General features: G+C 38.2%; 1 long non-coding RNA gene across 1 annotated transcript in view; it reads left to right on the top strand.

The window, feature by feature from the left end:
- Nucleotides 1-15,099, top strand: part of LOC140696816 (uncharacterized) — a 43,957-nt gene extending 28,858 nt beyond the window's left edge. Inside the window, exon 3 of the long non-coding RNA XR_012073356.1 lies at nucleotides 14,647-15,099. This is a non-coding gene — a long non-coding RNA (uncharacterized lncRNA). The remainder of the gene's footprint in view (nucleotides 1-14,646) is intronic.
- The last annotated feature ends 695 nt before the right edge of the window (nucleotides 15,100-15,794 follow it).

Genomic DNA, 15,794 nt, shown 5'->3' with positions numbered 1-15,794 from the left:
ATCCTTCGAGATACATCTAGGCTAGTTTTCTATGTAAGTTTTTCGACCCTTACAAGACCATGAAAGCTATAATAAGGTTCTCAGGCCATTGTCCTTTTTGATTATTATTTGCTTTACTAATTCTTTCCATTACAGAACAATGTAATTATACAAATAAGTCTATGCTAAATATATGTAAAAAAGGTTTAAAATATCCTTCAGCCCGTAATCTCAAACTATTTTCTGTATTTTAAATAACCCCAGAGAAGCTGTGCATTTACTTGTAATGAGAAGGCAAAAGCCGTCTGAAATATCAAATTTCTTTGCCTTTGACTGGCACTACATCAAATTAACACTGTTACACTATCTAGGCAGATGCTGATCCCAAGTTCTAATTGCCAGTTCTGCATGCTGTTGTTGAGAACAATTGGGAAGACCTGATTTTTACTTAATTAATAGCTTGGTAGCAAAGTATGAGCCCATATGAGAATTAAAGGGTATTTTTGATGGTAAAAAGATCCAGAATTTACCATCATTTGCTGCCTGGCCTAGTGTCTGTGGACCTAATCTATTTATATAGGTCCTGACTCACACCCAGGAGGTGGCTCATCAGCCTCTCCTTCAGAAGGTGGCCCAGTCTGGGGATACAGCTGACAGAGGTAATGGGTTATTGATTTTCATATTGCCATTGAGTAATGATCATATTCGTCTGCATTCTCATTCTCACGGCAACTATGAAAAAGTAAATTTCTGGATTTAATGGGCTCCAATAGTTATTACCAAGGTGACATTTATGCTTCTGGAGACTGTCAGTTCTCAAATAATGAAATCAAGAACCATCAACCATCAAGCTAGGAGTAGTCTCAACAGTCTCTTTGTTGAATTCCTCCATTTCTGGGCTTCCAGCTCAATGCCAGCTGAGCTGAGAAATGGGATATCATGGGTTTTAGAATCCTGCATCATCTTCTTATTAGCTACATTCCCCCTATGTAAAAAGAAGAATACTAACGCCTATCTTGTAGGATGGGATCATTATTAAATGAAAAATTTACCATACGAGTCTGGTAAAACCTTTTTTTTTCCCCTGGGTGTAAGAATTCCTCACTATGCCTTCAGCCTTCCTGTATATATCAGACCTGGTGTGATTTGAAGTCAGCAAAGGAGAGAACGCTGTATTTGCCTCTCTCCAGAGGCAAATTTTTACCAAGGTAAAAGCAGAATTAGGTGGTACTCTTCCATGAAATATTCACAGGTATATTACACAATAAAAAGTTTTTGTGAACAAAACTTTTGGGAAATGCTTAAATAAGCCAAGTGCCATAGCTATCTTTATTTCAGGTATTCTCAGAATTTTTTTTTTTTAAAGATGGCTTTCTATCACCAATAGGGTGATGTATGAAGTGGTTCCCAAACTTATTTGACTCTAGAAATATTTTTACATCCAGAATATTGTGTTGGAGTAGAAATAGAAGAAAAGACTTTGGCGAGAATGATCATATAAAATTCATATAGTTTGACATTTGCTTGTTCAGCTTGTGTGTGCCTGCCCCAAACAAACTGGGCATTGGCTCAGTCTGCACTGATGAACATTCCACACAACACTGCATGGATCCTATATGCTGCATGAATTTACGCAGCAACTTGTCCACAGGCAGCCATCTGGCCTCTGCTTGAATACCTCCAATAATAAGGATCACTGCCTTCCAAGGTCGCCTCTTCCAGTTTGCACAACTCTTTTGGCTAGAAAGCCTTTTCTTATCTTGAGTGGCCATCTGTCTGCTTGTGATTTTTCTCTATTGGTTATAGTTCTGCTTTCTGAGTGTATTGTAAATTTCTAAAACTTTACACTATTTTTTCCCCCTTTTCTTTCCTGCTGCCCCAGCATCCCTGAAAATAGGCTGTGAGTACTCCCCCTAGGTGACCAGGTGCACCATTGTGATAGGTGGACCCCTGCCACAAGTTCCCCTTCCTGCCCTCCCCTGACTGTAATCTAGTGACAAACGCATCACTGAAGTCCCCTTGCACCTTTTCTTGTGTATTCCATCCTTACGCCCAGTAAAGGTGCTTACCCACGGATCCTCACTCTTTCTTGGCTCCCCACCTCCTTGGTTGAGCTGTTCCTTTGTCTCAGCTTTCCTCCTTCTGTGTGGCCCTTTATGGTGTGCGGTGGTGACTCTGTCTCTCCAGGGCCTGTGAGTATAATAAGCTTTGTTATCCTGTGTCTCTCCTGTGTCCCCTCTTGTGGCCACACCTGACAGACCATCACCTAAAAGAACAGAACTCTCAGGCAGGTTAAGTTTATAATGTCTTATTACAGAATCAAGCCAAGCTTACTGTCCCATACAAGGAGAAACTCCTTTCTCTTCACTCCAACTTCATTTACTCTGGGTCTTAAGCTATTAATGCTTAGTTTGCCTGAGCCATTTCTCCAAGGAGCAGATTCAATTGCCTGCTTTCCTTACTTAAAGAACTGCTTGTGTAAGGCATTGTTCCTAATGCTGAAAATAAAGAAAGCCATCAGACATGTCCTACCCTCAGAAATGCTAACAGTCTTGGGGGGTAGACAGGCCTGCAAAGAGATACTAATGATGCAGTGAGATATAATACAGTGAAAGTTGAGGTGCTACAGGAGCACAGAGGAGGGAGCCACTATGTCTGCTTGGGAAGAGCAGAGAAGACTCCCTAAAGGGGGTGATATTTGATCTGCTTCTTGAAAGATAAACAAGAGTTTCCTAGGTTGATAAGGGGGGGAATAGGCATTTCAGAAAAAGATAACATCATGTAAAAGTATATGGGCTCTATTTGGGGAGCTGGGAATCTTGGTAACTCTGGAATGTAGGCAGTATTGAGGCACTACAATTAAAGAAGCAGAGTGAGAGATAAGACAATGTTTTTTGACCCCAGGGCCTTCTGCAAGAAATGAGAGAAAAAAAATAGCTATTGAAGGGGGGATCAAGTACACAGGGGAGGGATTAATCTTGGAAATAAGGGGTGAGGTTTTGTAGAGAGTAGAACAAGTTTGGATAAAAGCTATGAAGAGTGAAAGAAGTCAATCTGAAAAGGCTGTGTGATTCTAACTGTGACATTCTGGAAAAGGCAAAACTATGGAAACAGTTAAAAAATCAATGGTTCCCAGAGGCTGGGGGAGTAGAGAGATGAATAAGCAGAACACAGAGCATTTTTATGGCAGTGAAAATATTCTATGATACTATAATGGAGGGTACATGTCACTATACACCTATTCAAACCCATAAAATGTACAGCACCCAGAGTGAACCCTAATGTAAGTTATGGACTTTGAGTGATTATGATCAGTTATAGCAAATGTACCACTCTGATGGGGGAGGCACATGTAGGGGAGGAGATAAATGGGAAATCTTTGTACTTTCCTCTCAGTTTTGCTGTGAACATAAAATACTCAAAAAAAAAAGTCTTAACAAACATTTTAAAAAGCTGTATATGAGACATAGAGTATAAGAGATGGGTAAGTATGCTCAGCGGCAGTGGGGAAACAGCATTAATTTGTTTAAGAGCCAGAGGCTAGATTTTGGTGCCTTTCTCTGTGGTATCAGTTCAGATAGCAGGTAGGAAGCATTTTGAATTAAGCACAAGAGACAAAAATCAAAGTAAGACAATGAGGGCAAAAATATTAAATCTGCAAAACATCACATACTCCTAAAGAGCATCAACAACCCCTATTGCTACTACTATTACAAGTGCAACTTTACTAATAAAGTAAAACATCAGAAGAGGATTCTAGGGTGATGGCAATAATATTGTTAAATGATTGACCAAGGATCTAGTCGAAATGGAAAGAAAGTAAGACCAGAACTGGATTTGGTAGACCAAGAGGAGTGGACAACTGTAAATCACAATGAGGCAGAAGGCATCATAAAGCAGAACAAGACCCAATATTAGTCAGAATAAGTAAGACTAGTTGCTATAACACCCTAAGTTCCAGTGTCTTAACACAATAAAGGTTTATTTCCTGCTCAGGGGAAATCTGGTGCCAGTGTTCAGTAAGATGGATTTCCTCCAGGTGGAAATTCAGAGACCCAGGATCCTTCCATCCAGCAGGTTCTTGGAGTCCTCAACTTGTAGCTGAGCAATTGGCAAGAGAAAAAAAAATGCAAATCACAAATTAAATGTTAGGGGTCAGTAGGCAGTGGTTTTACATCACTTTCACCCATATTTCATTGGCCATATGTTGCTTCAAGACACATCTAGACATATTGCAATTTGTCCCTCTTTGTGTTCACAAGGGAAACAAAATGATTTCCTGCAAACATAGCATTGCCTCTGCAACACAAAGCCACTACCTTCACAATCTAACATAAACAAGGAGACAGACAACCATCGTTATTTCAACAAGACAGTCACAAAGTATGAACTGGGTTCTGTGTGGTTTCATAGGAAAGAGTGATTAATTCTGGCTGAGTGAGTCCAAAGCATTACTGAAAGACTGGCTTTTAACCTGAGCCCTGAAGAATGCTTGGGAGAATGCAAAGACAGGGAAGAAAATTCCTTATGGAAAGAGGCACAGTGACCAAAACTCAGAACTTTGGAAAAACATGGCATGGAGGATGAAGCTTTTAAGAGAGAAAAGTTCAACTTACAGAATGTGCAGCTAATTTGAGGGTAAAGTGAGACCCAATAAAAGATTTTAAAGCACATGTTTGACATGATCAGACTAAATATTAGAAGAATAGTTTACAAAATGTAGAAGTTTGTTTGGAACAGAGCAATGTAAAAGGTTTTGCAGTGGTTTGGAGAGAAATGATGAAAACTCTGTAATTTTTCCATCTGTTTCCCAGTCACTGATGTTAGGCTGTTAACCTGAGCTGAGAGAACTCCATCTTTCTCCAGCTTCTAAGACCCATAACCTCATTCACATACCTCCTTTAACCTACTCTCTCCTAAGTAATAGTGGACTTAGCTTCATTTTTTAAAACTTGCCATATTCTTGGTTAGTTAAAATTTACTTTTTATAGTCAGAAAGACTATAGAGATTGACCACAGTGGTGGAATTTCAAGCGCTGGAAAAGCTGAAAAGAACATTCATTTTGAAAAGAACATTCTTTTATGTTCTCATGAATAAGGCTGCCTATATGAGATGTCTCTTTGATTTCTGCATGTACTATTAACACAAACCGGGTGAACCAACGAGTTAGATTAAACGGATGGGCTTGCTTAGAAAAATCAAAGCTATCATAATTCCCTCTTTTGAACACCACCACTTTTGTATCCAGCTCTGCCTCAGGAGCAGTGATGGCTTATTTTATGGACTGTACTGTTCCTGGTTATCACTTAAAAACTGTTGTATTTTTTTAAACAGTATCAGTTTAGGCCACGATGTCATATCCTTCCCTCCCCAAAGTGTCTCTCATAGGAGTTTGAGCAGTTTACATTGTCAATATGAAACTGGCAAATTACTGACAGCACTGGGGAAAAAAGGGGGATCAAATAGCAAGATCAATGAGACATAACTGAGTAACAATATGGTGCCTATTATCTGCTGTCAATTAAACTGCCAGCCTTAATTGGTGCTGTGTTTGAAAATGTGGTAAGTAATGACACAAATACATACACTAATAAATGTGAAGCTGGGAGTTTTCTTTTGTGGTTTTATTTTTTCTTTCCAGTTCTCAGCTCTTTCCCCGTTTCTGTCCCCTGCAGACAAATACTGCTATCTATTGTCTAAGAAGAGTGTCATTCAGTCTCCAAACAGAATTGCTAGTTAGACTTTTCTGTAAAAAGGCTTTCAGACTCCCAGATAATAGACTCACTATTAGCTTGGGGTCCTTGTGTGAGTGACTCGGATTGACTGACTAAGCTACCGAACCATTTACTATGCATCAAATGTCCAGAAAGCATTATCACAACACTCAAGAACCTTGAGGCTTTAGCCTTATTTCTTTTATCTATTACACCAAATATAGGAAGAAAATCAAGTTCTGTAGTGTCTATTCAACAGATATTTACTGAATACTTGTTACGAACATTCAAGATAAGATGGGATAGGAAGTGAAGATAATCAAAACCCTGTCTCTACACAAGGAGTTCATAGCCCAATAGGGAGATATACATATAAACTCCTGGCAGAGATTCTAGGGTAATGGAAGGATGGGGCAAAGGGGACAGAGACACTTGGAAAAAGATAGATTCAACTGGATTATGATCGTTGGTTTTAGGCTAAAAAGGTTTTAAACCTTTACTGTGGGTAGGCACTGTGCTAAGCCTTTTGCATGCAAAATCTCATCTAATCCTCACAACAATTATATGATATGGGAATTATTATTCTTAGATCCAAATGAGAAAATTAAAGCTCAGAAAGGATAGGCATTTTTGCCAAACTGCAAAAAGGAAGGATTGACCTGGAATAGGTCAGTTTAAATCCAGTCCTGTCTAACTCTACAGCCTGCCATCTTAACTGTTGCTGTGCTTCCTCCTGGGATACTGAGAGGAGAGAAAGAGGTTGAGGGGTACGGATGAGGCCGAGGTTTCAAGTAAAAGTGATGAAAACAATACTCCTGAAATATGAAGCACAGATTACAGCACCATTCATATCCAGTTTTCACTGTGTTGGTTCAATTTGGGGCCATGTTCATGTGGTCTAAGCTAGGTGAATGAAAAGTGGGTAAGTTACCCTGAAAAATTAATGATTCTGTTCATTGTAATTCAGTTTATTTGGGTAAATAGAAGGACCTTAAGCAGTCTGTCGGTTGAAAATATATGAATCTGGAGAAAAGTTATCTTACTCATTCATTCATTTATAACAAACACTATGTTCTAGGTATTATTCTAATCCTTTTGTAGAAAAAGATTCATTTAATTCTCATAACAGCCTCATGACACTGATACTGTTTTCTTCCACTTTACAGATTAAAAAAACTGAGGCAAAGAGAAGTTAAGTTGCTTTTCCAAGGTCTCTCACCTCCTAAGTGGTATTCTTGTATTTAAACCTAGGCAGACCCAGTGGAAATCTACAGTCATAACCACTGAGAACACCACCTCTACTTCTAGTTGATGGTGGAATGACCTACAGCTACTGGACTCTTATATGGAGGCTAATCCCTTCTCTAGTTTCTAGAACCAGCCCTGTTCCTTTCTGTTTTAAGGAGGAACTGGGGCAGCAGCCCAGGCTTATTCTGCTCTGCCCCTGGGTGGGCTGCTTTGGGAATTTGACTCTTCCCTTGCTCCTGTGACCAAGATATTTTATTGATTTCATTTTGGGGAACTTTCTCTTCTCCTGTTCTGTTCCCTTATGGCAGGAAGAGGCTCTACCCGGATAATTTCCCCAGGAACCAGACCTGCAAGCCTCAGAGCTTTGATGGCAAACCCTAAACAAATGACTGAGGCTCTGCCACCCCCCTTACAGATGCCTCCTGGAGTCCAGAACCTTCCCAGGTTTCCAATCATTGCCTGCCCCCAGGCTGGTCGTCATACCCAAGCCAACCTTTGGGGTAATCTCTAATCTCATGGTAGATGTCTTTGATGCCAATTTCTGCCTGAATGCCCCCTTGTCGCTTGTCACCATGCTTTCTGTGCCACACCTTCCAAATTGACTCCATTATCTACCCTACTCTCTGCTTTCTCTCCTACCCAGGGGAAAGATCTAATTTCGGGTTTCAGACTCATATAGGTAACTTTTCAATGTACTACATTTTAAAATAAATGACATGGGAGGGAGAAGGTGTAGGGGGAAGGGAAGAAGGGATAAATGGGAGAGGGAAGGAGGAGACAAAGAGGAAGGGAATGAAAAAGTAGGGAGATAGAGGGAGGAAGGGAATTAGGGGATATGGAACAGGAATGAGAGAGTGAGGGAGATGAAGAGAGAAAATTGGGGAATAGAGAAAAAAGAATGTAGCCATACCTTTTTAAAAAATAAAATTAAAAATATAGAATCATGCCCACCATTCTCAGTTAGTAGATACTCTTTTCACCGGACACGCAACAGAAGCAAAACAATCCCATGACCTCAAAATCCCACAATTAACCTTGAAGTAGTTAGGGAATTGTTAGCCATGCTGTTAACAAGAATAGCTTCACTTTGAATGTTGCCGCCACGCATTACACTTCCTAGATTCTCTCCTCCTCTAAGAGCTTTTCTGCTTTTGCTTGGATTTTAGTATCCTATTGAGGAAAGTGGTTTTATTTCCAACTACACTTACACACTTTACTGTAGCAAATATTTGGGGAAATAAAGGATATAAAAATATCCTAGGGATTGCCTATGCAATGACAAAACCAATAGGCAATTTGATGAAAAATTGTAATTAGTCAAACCTGTCTATGGATTCTTCAATTCACTTATTTGCCAAGCACCTGCTAGGTGCAAGACAATGTACACACATGGTGAGAGATATTTTGCCTAGACTCAGATGACACCTGCCCTCAGAAGGGTTTCAAGCTATTTCAGGATAGGAAACATTTACACAAATAACTATGACACAGGACAAGAAGGGTATAAAATGAGAAGTGATATGGGTTGTATAAAAGGGAGATTGGGGCTGAAAAAATTGAGGTGACACTTGAATGAACCTTCACAGTCACTGAAATGGGAGAGAAAGCCAGAAGCACTCCAGGTGAAAAAGCACAAGTAAGAATAAAGGTAGACCAGTGGGGAAGAGAAGAATGCTTGAGGACCAGTGGACAGATTAGTTTGGGAAGACTTGAATTTTACACACTTTATTGATGGAAAATAACAGTATCACTTTTGAGAGAATAGTGGGAGAGAGAATTCGGAGGAGAGAGTCTTATTCTTAAGGATGTTTTTCAGCTTAAATTAAAACTGTGTTAGAAATATTTTGGTATAGTTTTTTTATAGTTCTCCGTTTTTCTGTTTGTATTTACTTTCAAGTTTCCTATTCTAGGATATCTGAGACATTTCCTGGGCTCCACTACTCTCATATGAGACAAAGGAATCATACCATTTCCTTTGCAGAGGTATGGTAAACAGATAGGTACTCATCCTTTTGCTGGGAGCCAAAGTAATCCTGAATTGACAGTCTTTCGGGGGCCTAAAAGGATCACACAAATTTCTGATCCTGAGAAATCTGACTCATTCATACAAATGAGGAAGACAGTCAGAGAAAGAGACTCATTCCACAAATGTTTATTTAGCAACCATAAGGATTCTGTCCGAGGGATACAGAGATGAGTTATGCATGTGAGGGGCTCACAGTGGGGTCAAGAAGTCAGGTATCATTATAACCAACCCAGTCAACCCAGGTAAACATGCTTTGGTCGAGGCACATTGGAAGGAATAATTAGTTTAAGCTGGAGGCAGTGGTACAGACAGGAAGGCTTCACAGAGAAAGGGACACTTGGCTCTTGGAGAAGAAGCTGTGGCATGGTCTGAAGTACATGATGTAATGGTGATGCTCAGGTGGTTCAGAGGAGGATGCTGTGCACTCTTGGCATTTCCTGGGGACCCTTCTTGGAAAGGCCTCTTGGTGACATCTCTGAACTAGCTTGCCTTCGGCATTGTAAAGATTGATTGCTTTATCAAAACTATTTGGCCAGCTTGCCTTTTAAACCTTTCGTTGTGGAGAATTTTAAACGTATACAAAGGAAGACAGAAGAATATAATGGACCTCCATATACCCATCATCCAGCTTCAGCAACTATCAACCTGTGGCCAATTTTGTTTTCCCTAAGCTACTATTCTACCTCCTCCTCTTCCATGTTATTTTAAATAAACCCCAGATATCAGAATTTTTTGCCCATTAATATGTCAGTATGTATTTCTATGAGATAAGGACTTCTTAGCACTATTTTTGTAGTATAATTTGTATTAAAACAATGTAAGTTTCTTTTAATCACTACTTTGATTATGTAAGAAACACATGCTCACTGTAGATAAATCAGAATATACAGATCAACAAAAAGAATAAGAATCTTAAAATCACCTATATCCCTCCTACCTAGAGACAGTTCTCATTTTCATTTTGTTATATTAATTCCCAAGCATTTTTCTTGTGTATAAATCAAAATTATTTCACATTTTACGTAGCATATTTTAACCATTTCTTTTAATCTTAACAGTGTAATCACACAAACACATATAAATACATGCAATAAATTCTCTATCACTGGGAATTTTGTTTGTTTTCTAAATTTCCCAAATTTGACTTTTTCTCCATGTTCCTTGGCATTCTATGTTCCTACAGGACTCTGAACTTAAAGTTCTTCACTGCTTTACTTATTCTGTTCTTGTTTATTTATGAATAAAGCTCTGCTTACTCATAATAGACAGCTTTTCCATTATTTTCAATTCTTAACACTTTAAAAGAAGTATTTGGTATTTAAGTAAACTTTAAACTTTTTTTTCAAAGTTCTTGTTAATAAGTTAGTTTACCTTTATATAAAAGAAAATTAGAAAATAATTTTTTCATTAATTAAATTTGTGACAAACTGACCACAGTGATATGCACTGAAGGGATTCATTATTTAGTGTTTAATGCATTTTTAATCCAATTCTTGAAAGATAATTTTTAAAGTGCAAATTATATAAGTTGATACAGAGCCAGTAAAATTTTTTTCCTCATAATTATGTTCAGAAAGAAATTGTTTTACTACTCCAAATTTATGTGCACTTTTAAAAACAATTTTACTGAAGTATAATTAGTGTATAATAAACTGAACTCATTTAAAGTATAAGTTATGAGTTTTGACAGACGTATACAGTGGTAAAACCATCATCATCATCGAGATATAGGACATTTCCATTACCCCAAAGTTTCCTCATACCCTTCTGTTCCCTCTGTTCTGTTTTTATTTAATGTTTCTAAAAATTTTTCTCAAGACTTTATATTTTAGAGCACTTTTAGGTTGATAGCAAAACTGAGGGGAAGTACAGCGATGTCCTATATGCCCCTTGCCCCCGACCATGCACAGCCTCCCACACCATCAACATCCCCCACCTGTGTGATACATTTGTCACAGTTGATGAACCTGCATTGACACATCATTATCACCCAAGGTGTGTAGTTTACACTAGGGTTCACTCTTGGTGTTACACATTCTATACACCTGGACAAATGTATGTGACATGAATCCATTAGTATGGTACTACATGGACTATTTTCATGGCTCTAAAAATCCTTTGTCTTCAGCCTATTTATTCTCCCTTTACTACCCGAACTCCTGACAACTACTGGTCTTTGTTACTGTCTCCATAGTTTTGCCTTTTCCAGAATATCATATAGTGGGAGTCATACAGTATATATAGCCTTTTCAGATTGGTTTCTTTTACTTAGTAATAAGCATTTCTTTCCTCTGTGTCTTTTTATAGCTTGATAGCTCATTTTTTTAAAAAATCAAAGTATAGCTGATTTTCAATGTTGTGTTAGTTTCTGTTGTACAGAATAGTAATTCAGTTGTATGTATATATGTTCTTTTTCATTATAGGTTATTACAAGCTATTTAATATAGTTCTCTGTGCTATACAGTAGGACCTTGTTGTTTATCTATTCTGTATATAGTAGTTTGTATCTGCTAATCCCAAACTTCTAATTTATCTTTCCACTTCCTTTGCACTTTGGTAACTGTAAATTTATGGTGAATCTAAAAAAAGACACAGATAACACATTTCTTTTTAGTGCTGAATAATGTTCTGTTGTCTGTAATGTACGAAAGTTTATTTATCAACTCACCTACTAAAGAACATCTTGGTTGCTTCCAAGTTTTGGTAATTATGAATAAAACCATTATAAACATCTATGAGTACCCCTCCCTGTGGACTAAACTTTGAACTTCTTTGAGTAAACACCAAGGAGCACTCTTACTAACAAGGAATGAGAGTTCCTCTTGTACCACAAACTTATCAGCATTTGCAGCACTTAGCATTCCAGATTTTGGCCATTCTAATAGGTGTATAGTGGAAATTTCCTATAATTTGCATTTCTCTAATGACTTATGGTGTGGAGTATCTTTCCATATGCTTATTTCCCATCTGTTTATCTTCTTTGGTGGGGTGTCAATGTCTTTGCCCATTTTTTAAAACAGTTGTTTTCTTACTGTTGAATTTTAAGAGTTCTTTGTGTATTTTGGATAATAGTCCTTTATCAAATGTGTGCTTTGCAAATATGTTTGCAAATATGTTATCACAGTCAAATTTATGTGGTTTATATTATCTTGAAGTAATTTGTCTCTACAATTATGTCATCAATAGATGTAGAGTAGTTTCATTTATTTTGTTGTTTTCAATTTAATCTATTTAAAAAATTAAATGTTATTTTAAAACCATATATTTGTATCGCACCAAAGTCAAGTCTACAAGTAAAATATATTCAAAGGAGTCTACCTTTTAGCACCATTGCTCCCTCAATACCACTTATCCTTATGGTTAACCTTTTTTTAATGTTTACTTACGTTTAAATGGAAGAATAATCATCCAAAATCATGATAAGGATTGTGATAGTGACAGTAGTAGTAATAATAGTATTGAATTATAGAAATGCTTCTTAAATTTATATAGGGTGTTAAAATTGATACGTTTTCATCCCACCCATTATATTCTTTGCAGAATGACTCTCTGGGAACAAATGCTATTTCCATTTTATAAATATTTGAATTGGTTTAAAAATGGAAATTAACTGGCCAGCTCATGGAACTCATGACTTTCTGAACAAGAGCTGGTCCCAATCTTCTGGTTACTCAGTCCAGTGCACCTCCTGTCACATCATACTCTTTGTCCATTGTCTCTTCAGCTACTGTACCTTATGCAAGTGGAAAGGAAAGAATTATGGATCTTAGATTTTAACAAAGCTGTGTCTGAATTCCAGTTTTACCAATTCTTAGAAATTTTGCTATTTTGGGAAAAGTAAATTGTGTGATATCTCTGGGGTTTAATTTTCACTTCTGGGAAAGGGGGGTTGCGGGGGCTAAATGAGGTACTGTGACATGGTGGGCCACATAAGACTATACCTGCACCAGCCTGCTCAGCCAGGAAGCACTCATAGTGAGACAGAAGGTATATGGTAATGGAGCACAGTTCTGCCCAACGGTGAGAGTTTCAGCTCAGATACAGTCAAAAGTCATTCTTTCTGCTTAAATGATAAGGAGTACAACACTTTTCTCTTTAAGTAGCAACTGGGCAGATCACTTAGGAATAGGATCCAGTACACAGATATGAATGCACAGAGAAACACTGAGTCACTATGCTTCAAAACCTCCATTTAGAAGTCATTCACAGGGTAGAAATTAATTAGTGACATGGGTTTTATGGGAAAAAAATTAGAGGGAATCAAAGCTTCCAAAGTATTTTGAGCAAACCCATAAGCAAAACTTAAGACCATTTCTGCTAATCAAAATAAAGTTTCTTCTTTTGAAAAACTTTGTCATTTCATTGCAGAATGTGTAGTAGAGGGCAGTTTGGGGGACACCAAGACAACTAATGATACAACATGAATTATTCCAGAAGCAGCAGAATCAAGACAAATAAGCATCTTCTTTTAGCCTCACTATTACCTATTTCTTTGTGATGAAGGTATCAGAAATGAATGCCAGGAACACATTGTATCCAAATTTACATTTCAGTAAATCTTATAGAAAAAGTACATAATTTTTAATTCTTTGAGTCAGTTTGGTCAGTCTCAATTAAATTTTTCTTTTTCTTTATAAAGTCCTGAGATAAAAAGTCTCCAGGGCATAGATATAGTTATATATTGAGACTTGCTGGGGGGCAGTCCAAATTTGACTGTTTTATTTAATTACCCAGAGAAGGGTGGCATTAGATAGCTATACTCAGGGAAAGTTGACTAAGCCAGGGTTATTTCTGTCTTACTGAGCATCAAACCTGACACATTGTTTCCTCATCTTCCCTTTCCTTCTAAGCATACAAAAAAAAATAAATTTCTTTAGACACCATGTTTAAGAGTCCTGTAGTTAGAGGGAGTGCAGAAGGTGATGCAGCCACATCACACTACCTTATACTTGTACTGATGGTTCCATATTACTTCTGCCATGAGACATAGGATATGTTGTAGACCTAGCCACTTAACATGAGGTTAGGTTAGTTAATAAACCTTCACCTGAGTGTTCTTGCCTTCTTGGTCCTTCAGGCGCACATAAACCTCTAAGAGGCCATCCTCTTACAAGTGTCAGCTTGTTTAGCCCTGTCTCATAGCCAGTCCACCCCTTTTGTCCGCATATGGTCCCCTGTTAGATCTCTACTGTATACAAACAGATTTTCAGCTGTTCCTGCCTATTTCCAGATTTAAAGCCCAGCATACCTGGGACTTAGACTCCCTTTTCCACCTCCCAACCCTGCCCCAGCTTCTCTTCCTGGATTCCCTTCTAAGTGAACGGCACCAGTGTTCATCCAGCCACTTGAGTCTGCTTGACTCTCCCAGTTCTACGCAGTCACTAAATATTTTCAAACTTCTCTCAAGTCTGTCACCTTCTCTCCTTCCTACTTTTTTTTTCTTAATTGATTTCCTTTTAAACCAAAGAAAATGGGGTTTGGAAGATGCTTTCATTAGTAGAACTGACTTAGGCTTTTTTTGAAATATACAAAAAAAAAAAAAAAGACACTCCTAAAACCTTTAAGTTTTGTTAGAAAGGGACAACTGCGAAATGGCTCAAGGGTGTAGTTGCTCTAGGTTTCCCCTCCTCCTTCCAGCCCTCCACCTCCTCTAACTCAGTGTTACTCTCATCCCACAGGGCATGAAACACGCCCCCCCTTCACTCAGGCAATGACCTTGTGCACCTGGCCTGACTCCTGAGAGTCTGAAGATGAGGCACCTTCCACAGTCACAAATGCAGCAGTGTGACTACAGAATTGACAGAGCTAAGGAGAAAATCTACCAGAAGGCAGCATATGGCAAACTAGCTATCCTAGTCTACACACCTGCCATGCCTTACCTGGACCTCAGCAGTGCCTCCTGGTCCCTCCATGGTTACTCAGCCCGTTGTCCACACTGAAACCAGAGTGACTGTCTAAAGCTTTAATCTGATAATGCTACTCCCCATGGTTAATGTCTCTTCATTTTCTTTAAAGTCTAAGTCTCTTAAACTTCCTATGATCTTTAATAAGTCAGCCTTTTCTTTTTGCTGCAGCAGCATCTCTCATCATTTGCTGCCTCCAATTTTCATTTTATCCATTAAATAACTAACAATCCTTGAATGTTTCATGTTCTCTTTTACTTTTAGGACTTGGTGGAAATTGTTCTGTCTTCCTCAACTGCTGTCCCCATCCGTCTGCTTCTTGTGCCATCACTTCTTTAGTGAAGCCCTCCCTGACATCTCAAATCTGGATTAAGTCCTCCTCCCCTGTTCCTCAGCCCTTAGTAGTACTGATTACACTATACTATAACTGCCTATTTACTTCTGCCTCCTCAAATGAGACTGTGAGCAGCTTGAGGGCAGGGACTGCCTACTGCCTGTCACAGGGCATGATACCTTGTTGGGTGCCCAAGGAGATTTGTTGAATATTTGTAGCCATTAATACTAATTTTTTATTTAGTGTCATTATTAACTCTTCTAACACCTCTGCACTTACCACAGTGGCTGACATGTTAGGCACTCAGAACAGTTAACTACATTAAGCAGTCATCTATCATCTATTATGTCTCTGATAAATTGCAGTGCCCTTTTGTAAATATGATTTAATTTAATCCTATTGACCTTCCCACCTTGAAGTAGGTTTTATTATCCTCAACTAAAAGATTTTTAAAAAACTAAGGCTCAGAAACTTTAAATGGTTTTTTCATAGTCAAATTAATATCAGGAATGGTGTTCAAGCCCAGCTTTTCTTTCCAGTTGAAGTAAGTATATAAGTCTAAGAATAAGGGAAGAATAATATGCAGCTT

The sequence above is a fragment of the Vicugna pacos genome, chromosome 1 (genome assembly GCF_048564905.1).
Source record: "Vicugna pacos chromosome 1, VicPac4, whole genome shotgun sequence".
NCBI classification, from domain to species: domain Eukaryota; kingdom Metazoa; phylum Chordata; class Mammalia; order Artiodactyla; family Camelidae; genus Vicugna; species Vicugna pacos.
Note: the sequence above shows the minus strand (reverse complement) of the source record. Positions and strands in the feature narration are given on the sequence as shown.